The 13,243-nt window shown below is 53.9% G+C and overlaps 11 non-coding genes across 11 annotated transcripts; all 11 read left to right on the plus strand.

The window, feature by feature from the left end:
• Window positions 1-59: 59 nt before the first annotated feature.
• On the plus strand, window positions 60-132 carry trnav-aac (transfer RNA valine (anticodon AAC)). The gene has a single exon. It is a non-coding gene; the product is annotated as a tRNA-Val (tRNA).
• A 1,139-nt stretch (window positions 133-1,271) lies between these two features.
• On the plus strand, window positions 1,272-1,344 carry trnav-aac (transfer RNA valine (anticodon AAC)). The gene has a single exon. It is a non-coding gene; the product is annotated as a tRNA-Val (tRNA).
• Window positions 1,345-2,483: 1,139 nt separating this feature from the next.
• trnav-aac (transfer RNA valine (anticodon AAC)) lies at window positions 2,484-2,556 on the plus strand. Its single transcript has one exon. It is a non-coding gene; the product is annotated as a tRNA-Val (tRNA).
• Window positions 2,557-3,695: 1,139 nt separating this feature from the next.
• Window positions 3,696-3,768, plus strand: trnav-aac (transfer RNA valine (anticodon AAC)). Its single transcript has one exon. It is a non-coding gene; the product is annotated as a tRNA-Val (tRNA).
• Window positions 3,769-4,907: 1,139 nt separating this feature from the next.
• On the plus strand, window positions 4,908-4,980 carry trnav-aac (transfer RNA valine (anticodon AAC)). The gene has a single exon. It is a non-coding gene; the product is annotated as a tRNA-Val (tRNA).
• Window positions 4,981-6,119: 1,139 nt separating this feature from the next.
• On the plus strand, window positions 6,120-6,192 carry trnav-aac (transfer RNA valine (anticodon AAC)). The gene has a single exon. It is a non-coding gene; the product is annotated as a tRNA-Val (tRNA).
• A 1,139-nt stretch (window positions 6,193-7,331) lies between these two features.
• Window positions 7,332-7,404, plus strand: trnav-aac (transfer RNA valine (anticodon AAC)). The gene has a single exon. It is a non-coding gene; the product is annotated as a tRNA-Val (tRNA).
• A 1,139-nt stretch (window positions 7,405-8,543) lies between these two features.
• trnav-aac (transfer RNA valine (anticodon AAC)) lies at window positions 8,544-8,616 on the plus strand. Its single transcript has one exon. It is a non-coding gene; the product is annotated as a tRNA-Val (tRNA).
• Window positions 8,617-9,756: 1,140 nt separating this feature from the next.
• Window positions 9,757-9,829, plus strand: trnav-aac (transfer RNA valine (anticodon AAC)). Its single transcript has one exon. It is a non-coding gene; the product is annotated as a tRNA-Val (tRNA).
• Window positions 9,830-10,968: 1,139 nt separating this feature from the next.
• On the plus strand, window positions 10,969-11,041 carry trnav-aac (transfer RNA valine (anticodon AAC)). Its single transcript has one exon. It is a non-coding gene; the product is annotated as a tRNA-Val (tRNA).
• A 1,139-nt stretch (window positions 11,042-12,180) lies between these two features.
• On the plus strand, window positions 12,181-12,253 carry trnav-aac (transfer RNA valine (anticodon AAC)). Its single transcript has one exon. It is a non-coding gene; the product is annotated as a tRNA-Val (tRNA).
• The last annotated feature ends 990 nt before the right edge of the window (window positions 12,254-13,243 follow it).

Below are 13,243 nucleotides of genomic sequence, written 5' to 3' on the forward strand. Positions count from 1 at the left end.
AGCTGTACTGGTCCCATGTGGCCTGTGGAATCTCAAGGTGGCCTCGAGGAGTGTAGCTGGTTTCTGTAGTGTAGTGGTTATCACGTTCGCCTAACACGCGAAAGGTCCCCGGTTCGAAACCGGGCAGAAACACGAGAGCTCCTCTTCTGTTTTTCACGGCCCGAGAGAAACATTTTTCTTGCATGTACATCGATCGTCGTCACTGGGAGCTCCTTTGTCGTTCCTGCTTGACGGGCGCTCGGTCCCCGAGGCCGGTTAGCTCAGTTGGTTAGAGCGTGGTGCTAATAACGCCAAGGTCGCGGGTTCGATACCCGTACGGGCCAAAACAGCTTTTTCACGTTAACCCAGCAAGCGCCGTGGCCTCTGTCAGTCTCTTTGCGTGGACCTTGGATAAAAGCTCTTGCTGGAGAATGCGGGCATCGATCCCGCTACCTCTCGCATGCTAAGCGAGCGCTCTACCATTTGAGCTAATTCCCCTTTTCCTTTGCTGCGCTCGTATCATTTGATGCCAAAGACATACCCGTCTCCAAAGCCCAGGGACTTCTTGGCTCACATGGTACAGGGCTAACGACACAGAGCATGGTCGGCGTACGCGCCAGCTGGCACGCGCAAGCGCAAGGCCTTGGACGATGGATAGCTCATCCGGACGAGGCGCAGCTGAATGCTTTAAAGGTCCATGGCTCAATCAAGATGCCTTAAAGTGCGGTCATAGGCAACGTCTCTGTGCCCTTCAGGGCTGCTTAAGTTGAAGTGATCTTACTGAGTGCGCTGTTCCATGTTGGGACCAGGAGGGGCGATGTAGCTCACCACCCTCTGAACTTCAGTTGCTACCACAGACAAGCCCATGCACAGCTTAGACTCAAGCTAAAAGTCCAGCAGCGTATGACACAGGCCATCAAGCCATTTTCATTAGTTTCGTGGGGAGCAGATCTGCCTTTCACGTGGGAAGTCGGTCTCCTCTGCCCTAACGAGGGGGGAGCTTCTGGACAAAGTCCATGCGGTCGGATTGGAAAACTGCCCTGCGATTGTGACTGCTGTCGGAGTAATGTGTTCAGCGCCTCGCTGGAAAATCAAAGAAAGGGCCACTGCGCCACGGGCAAAGTGGCTGATTTCGGTACGGCCAAGTCTACAAGACGCAGGGTCCTGGCTCACGGTAAAGTGCAGGTGTATTTCACCATGTAAAGAATTGATCAGTACGTCAGTCCAAAGTCAAGCTGTACTGGTCCCATGTGGCCTGTGGAATCTCAAGGTGGCCTCGAGGAGTGTAGCTGGTTTCTGTAGTGTAGTGGTTATCACGTTCGCCTAACACGCGAAAGGTCCCCGGTTCGAAACCGGGCAGAAACACGAGAGCTCCTCTTCTGTTTTTCACGGCCCGAGAGAAACATTTTTCTTGCATGTACATCGATCGTCGTCACTGGGAGCTCCTTTGTCGTTCCTGCTTGACGGGCGCTCGGTCCCCGAGGCCGGTTAGCTCAGTTGGTTAGAGCGTGGTGCTAATAACGCCAAGGTCGCGGGTTCGATACCCGTACGGGCCAAAACAGCTTTTTCACGTTAACCCAGCAAGCGCCGTGGCCTCTGTCAGTCTCTTTGCGTGGACCTTGGATAAAAGCTCTTGCTGGAGAATGCGGGCATCGATCCCGCTACCTCTCGCATGCTAAGCGAGCGCTCTACCATTTGAGCTAATTCCCCTTTTCCTTTGCTGCGCTCGTATCATTTGATGCCAAAGACATACCCGTCTCCAAAGCCCAGGGACTTCTTGGCTCACATGGTACAGGGCTAACGACACAGAGCATGGTCGGCGTACGCGCCAGCTGGCACGCGCAAGCGCAAGGCCTTGGACGATGGATAGCTCATCCGGACGAGGCGCAGCTGAATGCTTTAAAGGTCCATGGCTCAATCAAGATGCCTTAAAGTGCGGTCATAGGCAACGTCTCTGTGCCCTTCAGGGCTGCTTAAGTTGAAGTGATCTTACTGAGTGCGCTGTTCCATGTTGGGACCAGGAGGGGCGATGTAGCTCACCACCCTCTGAACTTCAGTTGCTACCACAGACAAGCCCATGCACAGCTTAGACTCAAGCTAAAAGTCCAGCAGCGTATGACACAGGCCATCAAGCCATTTTCATTAGTTTCGTGGGGAGCAGATCTGCCTTTCACGTGGGAAGTCGGTCTCCTCTGCCCTAACGAGGGGGGAGCTTCTGGACAAAGTCCATGCGGTCGGATTGGAAAACTGCCCTGCGATTGTGACTGCTGTCGGAGTAATGTGTTCAGCGCCTCGCTGGAAAATCAAAGAAAGGGCCACTGCGCCACGGGCAAAGTGGCTGATTTCGGTACGGCCAAGTCTCCAAGACGCAGGGTCCTGGCTCACGGTAAAGTGCAGGTGTATTTCACCATGTAAAGAATTGATCAGTACGTCAGTCCAAAGTCAAGCTGTACTGGTCCCATGTGGCCTGTGGAATCTCAAGGTGGCCTCGAGGAGTGTAGCTGGTTTCTGTAGTGTAGTGGTTATCACGTTCGCCTAACACGCGAAAGGTCCCCGGTTCGAAACCGGGCAGAAACACGAGAGCTCCTCTTCTGTTTTTCACGGCCCGAGAGAAACATTTTTCTTGCATGTACATCGATCGTCGTCACTGGGAGCTCCTTTGTCGTTCCTGCTTGACGGGCGCTCGGTCCCCGAGGCCGGTTAGCTCAGTTGGTTAGAGCGTGGTGCTAATAACGCCAAGGTCGCGGGTTCGATACCCGTACGGGCCAAAACAGCTTTTTCACGTTAACCCAGCAAGCGCCGTGGCCTCTGTCAGTCTCTTTGCGTGGACCTTGGATAAAAGCTCTTGCTGGAGAATGCGGGCATCGATCCCGCTACCTCTCGCATGCTAAGCGAGCGCTCTACCATTTGAGCTAATTCCCCTTTTCCTTTGCTGCGCTCGTATCATTTGATGCCAAAGACATACCCGTCTCCAAAGCCCAGGGACTTCTTGGCTCACATGGTACAGGGCTAACGACACAGAGCATGGTCGGCGTACGCGCCAGCTGGCACGCGCAAGCGCAAGGCCTTGGACGATGGATAGCTCATCCGGACGAGGCGCAGCTGAATGCTTTAAAGGTCCATGGCTCAATCAAGATGCCTTAAAGTGCGGTCATAGGCAACGTCTCTGTGCCCTTCAGGGCTGCTTAAGTTGAAGTGATCTTACTGAGTGCGCTGTTCCATGTTGGGACCAGGAGGGGCGATGTAGCTCACCACCCTCTGAACTTCAGTTGCTACCACAGACAAGCCCATGCACAGCTTAGACTCAAGCTAAAAGTCCAGCAGCGTATGACACAGGCCATCAAGCCATTTTCATTAGTTTCGTGGGGAGCAGATCTGCCTTTCACGTGGGAAGTCGGTCTCCTCTGCCCTAACGAGGGGGGAGCTTCTGGACAAAGTCCATGCGGTCGGATTGGAAAACTGCCCTGCGATTGTGACTGCTGTCGGAGTAATGTGTTCAGCGCCTCACTGGAAAAACAAAGAAAGGGCCACTGCGCCACGGGCAAAGTGGCTGATTTCGGTACGGCCAAGTCTACAAGACGCAGGGTCCTGGCTCACGGTAAAGTGCAGGTGTATTTCACCATGTAAAGAATTGATCAGTACGTCAGTCCAAAGTCAAGCTGTACTGGTCCCATGTGGCCTGTGGAATCTCAAGGTGGCCTCGAGGAGTGTAGCTGGTTTCTGTAGTGTAGTGGTTATCACGTTCGCCTAACACGCGAAAGGTCCCCGGTTCGAAACCGGGCAGAAACACGAGAGCTCCTCTTCTGTTTTTCACGGCCCGAGAGAAACATTTTTCTTGCATGTACATCGATCGTCGTCACTGGGAGCTCCTTTGTCGTTCCTGCTTGACGGGCGCTCGGTCCCCGAGGCCGGTTAGCTCAGTTGGTTAGAGCGTGGTGCTAATAACGCCAAGGTCGCGGGTTCGATACCCGTACGGGCCAAAACAGCTTTTTCACGTTAACCCAGCAAGCGCCGTGGCCTCTGTCAGTCTCTTTGCGTGGACCTTGGATAAAAGCTCTTGCTGGAGAATGCGGGCATCGATCCCGCTACCTCTCGCATGCTAAGCGAGCGCTCTACCATTTGAGCTAATTCCCCTTTTCCTTTGCTGCGCTCGTATCATTTGATGCCAAAGACATACCCGTCTCCAAAGCCCAGGGACTTCTTGGCTCACATGGTACAGGGCTAACGACACAGAGCATGGTCGGCGTACGCGCCAGCTGGCACGCGCAAGCGCAAGGCCTTGGACGATGGATAGCTCATCCGGACGAGGCGCAGCTGAATGCTTTAAAGGTCCATGGCTCAATCAAGATGCCTTAAAGTGCGGTCATAGGCAACGTCTCTGTGCCCTTCAGGGCTGCTTAAGTTGAAGTGATCTTACTGAGTGCGCTGTTCCATGTTGGGACCAGGAGGGGCGATGTAGCTCACCACCCTCTGAACTTCAGTTGCTACCACAGACAAGCCCATGCACAGCTTAGACTCAAGCTAAAAGTCCAGCAGCGTATGACACAGGCCATCAAGCCATTTTCATTAGTTTCGTGGGGAGCAGATCTGCCTTTCACGTGGGAAGTCGGTCTCCTCTGCCCTAACGAGGGGGGAGCTTCTGGACAAAGTCCATGCGGTCGGATTGGAAAACTGCCCTGCGATTGTGACTGCTGTCGGAGTAATGTGTTCAGCGCCACACTGGAAAAACAAAGAAAGGGCCACTGCGCCACGGGCAAAGTGGCTGATTTCGGTACGGCCAAGTCTACAAGACGCAGGGTCCTGGCTCACGGTAAAGTGCAGGTGTATTTCACCATGTAAAGAATTGATCAGTACGTCAGTCCAAAGTCAAGCTGTACTGGTCCCATGTGGCCTGTGGAATCTCAAGGTGGCCTCGAGGAGTGTAGCTGGTTTCTGTAGTGTAGTGGTTATCACGTTCGCCTAACACGCGAAAGGTCCCCGGTTCGAAACCGGGCAGAAACACGAGAGCTCCTCTTCTGTTTTTCACGGCCCGAGAGAAACATTTTTCTTGCATGTACATCGATCGTCGTCACTGGGAGCTCCTTTGTCGTTCCTGCTTGACGGGCGCTCGGTCCCCGAGGCCGGTTAGCTCAGTTGATTAGAGCGTGGTGCTAATAACGCCAAGGTCGCGGGTTCGATACCCGTACGGGCCAAAACAGCTTTTTCACGTTAACCCAGCAAGCGCCGTGGCCTCTGTCAGTCTCTTTGCGTGGACCTTGGATAAAAGCTCTTGCTGGAGAATGCGGGCATCGATCCCGCTACCTCTCGCATGCTAAGCGAGCGCTCTACCATTTGAGCTAATTCCCCTTTTCCTTTGCTGCGCTCGTATCATTTGATGCCAAAGACATACCCGTCTCCAAAGCCCAGGGACTTCTTGGCTCACATGGTACAGGGCTAACGACACAGAGCATGGTCGGCGTACGCGCCAGCTGGCACGCGCAAGCGCAAGGCCTTGGACGATGGATAGCTCATCCGGACGAGGCGCAGCTGAATGCTTTAAAGGTCCATGGCTCAATCAAGATGCCTTAAAGTGCGGTCATAGGCAACGTCTCTGTGCCCTTCAGGGCTGCTTAAGTTGAAGTGATCTTACTGAGTGCGCTGTTCCATGTTGGGACCAGGAGGGGCGATGTAGCTCACCACCCTCTGAACTTCAGTTGCTACCACAGACAAGCCCATGCACAGCTTAGACTCAAGCTAAAAGTCCAGCAGCGTATGACACAGGCCATCAAGCCATTTTCATTAGTTTCGTGGGGAGCAGATCTGCCTTTCACGTGGGAAGTCGGTCTCCTCTGCCCTAACGAGGGGGGAGCTTCTGGACAAAGTCCATGCGGTCGGATTGGAAAACTGCCCTGCGATTGTGACTGCTGTCGGAGTAATGTGTTCAGCGCCTCGCTGGAAAATCAAAGAAAGGGCCACTGCGCCACGGGCAAAGTGGCTGATTTCGGTACGGCCAAGTCTACAAGACGCAGGGTCCTGGCTCACGGTAAAGTGCAGGTGTATTTCACCATGTAAAGAATTGATCAGTACGTCAGTCCAAAGTCAAGCTGTACTGGTCCCATGTGGCCTGTGGAATCTCAAGGTGGCCTCGAGGAGTGTAGCTGGTTTCTGTAGTGTAGTGGTTATCACGTTCGCCTAACACGCGAAAGGTCCCCGGTTCGAAACCGGGCAGAAACACGAGAGCTCCTCTTCTGTTTTTCACGGCCCGAGAGAAACATTTTTCTTGCATGTACATCGATCGTCGTCACTGGGAGCTCCTTTGTCGTTCCTGCTTGACGGGCGCTCGGTCCCCGAGGCCGGTTAGCTCAGTTGGTTAGAGCGTGGTGCTAATAACGCCAAGGTCGCGGGTTCGATACCCGTACGGGCCAAAACAGCTTTTTCACGTTAACCCAGCAAGCGCCGTGGCCTCTGTCAGTCTCTTTGCGTGGACCTTGGATAAAAGCTCTTGCTGGAGAATGCGGGCATCGATCCCGCTACCTCTCGCATGCTAAGCGAGCGCTCTACCATTTGAGCTAATTCCCCTTTTCCTTTGCTGCGCTCGTATCATTTGATGCCAAAGACATACCCGTCTCCAAAGCCCAGGGACTTCTTGGCTCACATGGTACAGGGCTAACGACACAGAGCATGGTCGGCGTACGCGCCAGCTGGCACGCGCAAGCGCAAGGCCTTGGACGATGGATAGCTCATCCGGACGAGGCGCAGCTGAATGCTTTAAAGGTCCATGGCTCAATCAAGATGCCTTAAAGTGCGGTCATAGGCAACGTCTCTGTGCCCTTCAGGGCTGCTTAAGTTGAAGTGATCTTACTGAGTGCGCTGTTCCATGTTGGGACCAGGAGGGGCGATGTAGCTCACCACCCTCTGAACTTCAGTTGCTACCACAGACAAGCCCATGCACAGCTTAGACTCAAGCTAAAAGTCCAGCAGCGTATGACACAGGCCATCAAGCCATTTTCATTAGTTTCGTGGGGAGCAGATCTGCCTTTCACGTGGGAAGTCGGTCTCCTCTGCCCTAACGAGGGGGGAGCTTCTGGACAAAGTCCATGCGGTCGGATTGGAAAACTGCCCTGCGATTGTGACTGCTGTCGGAGTAATGTGTTCAGCGCCTCGCTGGAAAATCAAAGAAAGGGCCACTGCGCCACGGGCAAAGTGGCTGATTTCGGTACGGCCAAGTCTACAAGACGCAGGGTCCTGGCTCACGGTAAAGTGCAGGTGTATTTCACCATGTAAAGAATTGATCAGTACGTCAGTCCAAAGTCAAGCTGTACTGGTCCCATGTGGCCTGTGGAATCTCAAGGTGGCCTCGAGGAGTGTAGCTGGTTTCTGTAGTGTAGTGGTTATCACGTTCGCCTAACACGCGAAAGGTCCCCGGTTCGAAACCGGGCAGAAACACGAGAGCTCCTCTTCTGTTTTTCACGGCCCGAGAGAAACATTTTTCTTGCATGTACATCGATCGTCGTCACTGGGAGCTCCTTTGTCGTTCCTGCTTGACGGGCGCTCGGTCCCCGAGGCCGGTTAGCTCAGTTGGTTAGAGCGTGGTGCTAATAACGCCAAGGTCGCGGGTTCGATACCCGTACGGGCCAAAACAGCTTTTTCACGTTAACCCAGCAAGCGCCGTGGCCTCTGTCAGTCTCTTTGCGTGGACCTTGGATAAAAGCTCTTGCTGGAGAATGCGGGCATCGATCCCGCTACCTCTCGCATGCTAAGCGAGCGCTCTACCATTTGAGCTAATTCCCCTTTTCCTTTGCTGCGCTCGTATCATTTGATGCCAAAGACATACCCGTCTCCAAAGCCCAGGGACTTCTTGGCTCACATGGTACAGGGCTAACGACACAGAGCATGGTCGGCGTACGCGCCAGCTGGCACGCGCAAGCGCAAGGCCTTGGACGATGGATAGCTCATCCGGACGAGGCGCAGCTGAATGCTTTAAAGGTCCATGGCTCAATCAAGATGCCTTAAAGTGCGGTCATAGGCAACGTCTCTGTGCCCTTCAGGGCTGCTTAAGTTGAAGTGATCTTACTGAGTGCGCTGTTCCATGTTGGGACCAGGAGGGGCGATGTAGCTCACCACCCTCTGAACTTCAGTTGCTACCACAGACAAGCCCATGCACAGCTTAGACTCAAGCTAAAAGTCCAGCAGCGTATGACACAGGCCATCAAGCCATTTTCATTAGTTTCGTGGGGAGCAGATCTGCCTTTCACGTGGGAAGTCGGTCTCCTCTGCCCTAACGAGGGGGGAGCTTCTGGACAAAGTCCATGCGGTCGGATTGGAAAACTGCCCTGCGATTGTGACTGCTGTCGGAGTAATGTGTTCAGCGCCTCGCTGGAAAATCAAAGAAAGGGCCACTGCGCCACGGGCAAAGTGGCTGATTTCGGTACGGCCAAGTCTACAAGACGCAGGGTCCTGGCTCACGGTAAAGTGCAGGTGTATTTCACCATGTAAAGAATTGATCAGTACGTCAGTCCAAAGTCAAGCTGTACTGGTCCCATGTGGCCTGTGGAATCTCAAGGTGGCCTCGAGGAGTGTAGCTGGTTTCTGTAGTGTAGTGGTTATCACGTTCGCCTAACACGCGAAAGGTCCCCGGTTCGAAACCGGGCAGAAACACGAGAGCTCCTCTTCTGTTTTTCACGGCCTGAGAAGAAACATTTTTCTTGCATGTACATCGATCGTCGTCACTGGGAGCTCCTTTGTCGTTCCTGCTTGACGGGCGCTCGGTCCCCGAGGCCGGTTAGCTCAGTTGGTTAGAGCGTGGTGCTAATAACGCCAAGGTCGCGGGTTCGATACCCGTACGGGCCAAAACAGCTTTTTCACGTTAACCCAGCAAGCGCCGTGGCCTCTGTCAGTCTCTTTGCGTGGACCTTGGATAAAAGCTCTTGCTGGAGAATGCGGGCATCGATCCCGCTACCTCTCGCATGCTAAGCGAGCGCTCTACCATTTGAGCTAATTCCCCTTTTCCTTTGCTGCGCTCGTATCATTTGATGCCAAAGACATACCCGTCTCCAAAGCCCAGGGACTTCTTGGCTCACATGGTACAGGGCTAACGACACAGAGCATGGTCGGCGTACGCGCCAGCTGGCACGCGCAAGCGCAAGGCCTTGGACGATGGATAGCTCATCCGGACGAGGCGCAGCTGAATGCTTTAAAGGTCCATGGCTCAATCAAGATGCCTTAAAGTGCGGTCATAGGCAACGTCTCTGTGCCCTTCAGGGCTGCTTAAGTTGAAGTGATCTTACTGAGTGCGCTGTTCCATGTTGGGACCAGGAGGGGCGATGTAGCTCACCACCCTCTGAACTTCAGTTGCTACCACAGACAAGCCCATGCACAGCTTAGACTCAAGCTAAAAGTCCAGCAGCGTATGACACAGGCCATCAAGCCATTTTCATTAGTTTCGTGGGGAGCAGATCTGCCTTTCACGTGGGAAGTCGGTCTCCTCTGCCCTAACGAGGGGGGAGCTTCTGGACAAAGTCCATGCGGTCGGATTGGAAAACTGCCCTGCGATTGTGACTGCTGTCGGAGTAATGTGTTCAGCGCCTCGCTGGAAAATCAAAGAAAGGGCCACTGCGCCACGGGCAAAGTGGCTGATTTCGGTACGGCCAAGTCTACAAGACGCAGGGTCCTGGCTCACGGTAAAGTGCAGGTGTATTTCACCATGTAAAGAATTGATCAGTACGTCAGTCCAAAGTCAAGCTGTACTGGTCCCATGTGGCCTGTGGAATCTCAAGGTGGCCTCGAGGAGTGTAGCTGGTTTCTGTAGTGTAGTGGTTATCACGTTCGCCTAACACGCGAAAGGTCCCCGGTTCGAAACCGGGCAGAAACACGAGAGCTCCTCTTCTGTTTTTCACGGCCCGAGAGAAACATTTTTCTTGCATGTACATCGATCGTCGTCACTGGGAGCTCCTTTGTCGTTCCTGCTTGACGGGCGCTCGGTCCCCGAGGCCGGTTAGCTCAGTTGGTTAGAGCGTGGTGCTAATAACGCCAAGGTCGCGGGTTCGATACCCGTACGGGCCAAAACAGCTTTTTCACGTTAACCCAGCAAGCGCCGTGGCCTCTGTCAGTCTCTTTGCGTGGACCTTGGATAAAAGCTCTTGCTGGAGAATGCGGGCATCGATCCCGCTACCTCTCGCATGCTAAGCGAGCGCTCTACCATTTGAGCTAATTCCCCTTTTCCTTTGCTGCGCTCGTATCATTTGATGCCAAAGACATACCCGTCTCCAAAGCCCAGGGACTTCTTGGCTCACATGGTACAGGGCTAACGACACAGAGCATGGTCGGCGTACGCGCCAGCTGGCACGCGCAAGCGCAAGGCCTTGGACGATGGATAGCTCATCCGGACGAGGCGCAGCTGAATGCTTTAAAGGTCCATGGCTCAATCAAGATGCCTTAAAGTGCGGTCATAGGCAACGTCTCTGTGCCCTTCAGGGCTGCTTAAGTTGAAGTGATCTTACTGAGTGCGCTGTTCCATGTTGGGACCAGGAGGGGCGATGTAGCTCACCACCCTCTGAACTTCAGTTGCTACCACAGACAAGCCCATGCACAGCTTAGACTCAAGCTAAAAGTCCAGCAGCGTATGACACAGGCCATCAAGCCATTTTCATTAGTTTCGTGGGGAGCAGATCTGCCTTTCACGTGGGAAGTCGGTCTCCTCTGCCCTAACGAGGGGGGAGCTTCTGGACAAAGTCCATGCGGTCGGATTGGAAAACTGCCCTGCGATTGTGACTGCTGTCGGAGTAATGTGTTCAGCGCCTCGCTGGAAAATCAAAGAAAGGGCCACTGCGCCACGGGCAAAGTGGCTGATTTCGGTACGGCCAAGTCTACAAGACGCAGGGTCCTGGCTCACGGTAAAGTGCAGGTGTATTTCACCATGTAAAGAATTGATCAGTACGTCAGTCCAAAGTCAAGCTGTACTGGTCCCATGTGGCCTGTGGAATCTCAAGGTGGCCTCGAGGAGTGTAGCTGGTTTCTGTAGTGTAGTGGTTATCACGTTCGCCTAACACGCGAAAGGTCCCCGGTTCGAAACCGGGCAGAAACACGAGAGCTCCTCTTCTGTTTTTCACGGCCCGAGAGAAACATTTTTCTTGCATGTACATCGATCGTCGTCACTGGGAGCTCCTTTGTCGTTCCTGCTTGACGGGCGCTCGGTCCCCGAGGCCGGTTAGCTCAGTTGGTTAGAGCGTGGTGCTAATAACGCCAAGGTCGCGGGTTCGATACCCGTACGGGCCAAAACAGCTTTTTCACGTTAACCCAGCAAGCGCCGTGGCCTCTGTCAGTCTCTTTGCGTGGACCTTGGATAAAAGCTCTTGCTGGAGAATGCGGGCATCGATCCCGCTACCTCTCGCATGCTAAGCGAGCGCTCTACCATTTGAGCTAATTCCCCTTTTCCTTTGCTGCGCTCGTATCATTTGATGCCAAAGACATACCCGTCTCCAAAGCCCAGGGACTTCTTGGCTCACATGGTACAGGGCTAACGACACAGAGCATGGTCGGCGTACGCGCCAGCTGGCACGCGCAAGCGCAAGGCCTTGGACGATGGATAGCTCATCCGGACGAGGCGCAGCTGAATGCTTTAAAGGTCCATGGCTCAATCAAGATGCCTTAAAGTGCGGTCATAGGCAACGTCTCTGTGCCCTTCAGGGCTGCTTAAGTTGAAGTGATCTTACTGAGTGCGCTGTTCCATGTTGGGACCAGGAGGGGCGATGTAGCTCACCACCCTCTGAACTTCAGTTGCTACCACAGACAAGCCCATGCACAGCTTAGACTCAAGCTAAAAGTCCAGCAGCGTATGACACAGGCCATCAAGCCATTTTCATTAGTTTCGTGGGGAGCAGATCTGCCTTTCACGTGGGAAGTCGGTCTCCTCTGCCCTAACGAGGGGGGAGCTTCTGGACAAAGTCCATGCGGTCGGATTGGAAAACTGCCCTGCGATTGTGACTGCTGTCGGAGTAATGTGTTCAGCGCCTCGCTGGAAAATCAAAGAAAGGGCCACTGCGCCACGGGCAAAGTGGCTGATTTCGGTACGGCCAAGTCTACAAGACGCAGGGTCCTGGCTCACGGTAAAGTGCAGGTGTATTTCACCATGTAAAGAATTGATCAGTACGTCAGTCCAAAGTCAAGCTGTACTGGTCCCATGTGGCCTGTGGAATCTCAAGGTGGCCTCGAGGAGTGTAGCTGGTTTCTGTAGTGTAGTGGTTATCACGTTCGCCTAACACGCGAAAGGTCCCCGGTTCGAAACCGGGCAGAAACACGAGAGCTCCTCTTCTGTTTTTCACGGCCCGAGAGAAACATTTTTCTTGCATGTACATCGATCGTCGTCACTGGGAGCTCCTTTGTCGTTCCTGCTTGACGGGCGCTCGGTCCCCGAGGCCGGTTAGCTCAGTTGGTTAGAGCGTGGTGCTAATAACGCCAAGGTCGCGGGTTCGATACCCGTACGGGCCAAAACAGCTTTTTCACGTTAACCCAGCAAGCGCCGTGGCCTCTGTCAGTCTCTTTGCGTGGACCTTGGATAAAAGCTCTTGCTGGAGAATGCGGGCATCGATCCCGCTACCTCTCGCATGCTAAGCGAGCGCTCTACCATTTGAGCTAATTCCCCTTTTCCTTTGCTGCGCTCGTATCATTTGATGCCAAAGACATACCCGTCTCCAAAGCCCAGGGACTTCTTGGCTCACATGGTACAGGGCTAACGACACAGAGCATGGTCGGCGTACGCGCCAGCTGGCACGCGCAAGCGCAAGGCCTTGGACGATGGATAGCTCATCCGGACGAGGCGCAGCTGAATGCTTTAAAGGTCCATGGCTCAATCAAGATGCCTTAAAGTGCGGTCATAGGCAACGTCTCTGTGCCCTTCAGGGCTGCTTAAGTTGAAGTGATCTTACTGAGTGCGCTGTTCCATGTTGGGACCAGGAGGGGCGATGTAGCTCACCACCCTCTGAACTTCAGTTGCTACCACAGACAAGCCCATGCACAGCTTAGACTCAAGCTAAAAGTCCAGCAGCGTATGACACAGGCCATCAAGCCATTTTCATTAGTTTCGTGGGGAGCAGATCTGCCTTTCACGTGGGAAGTCGGTCTCCTCTGCCCTAACGAGGGGGGAGCTTCTGGACAAAGTCCATGCGGTCGGATTGGAAAACTGCCCTGCGATTGTGACTGCTGTCGGAGTAATGTGTTCAGCGCCTCGCTGGAAAATCAAAGAAAGGGCCACTGCGCCACGGGCAAAGTGGCTGATTTCGGTACGGCC

Source organism: Hoplias malabaricus, chromosome 15 (assembly GCF_029633855.1).
Source record: "Hoplias malabaricus isolate fHopMal1 chromosome 15, fHopMal1.hap1, whole genome shotgun sequence".
NCBI classification, from domain to species: domain Eukaryota; kingdom Metazoa; phylum Chordata; class Actinopteri; order Characiformes; family Erythrinidae; genus Hoplias; species Hoplias malabaricus.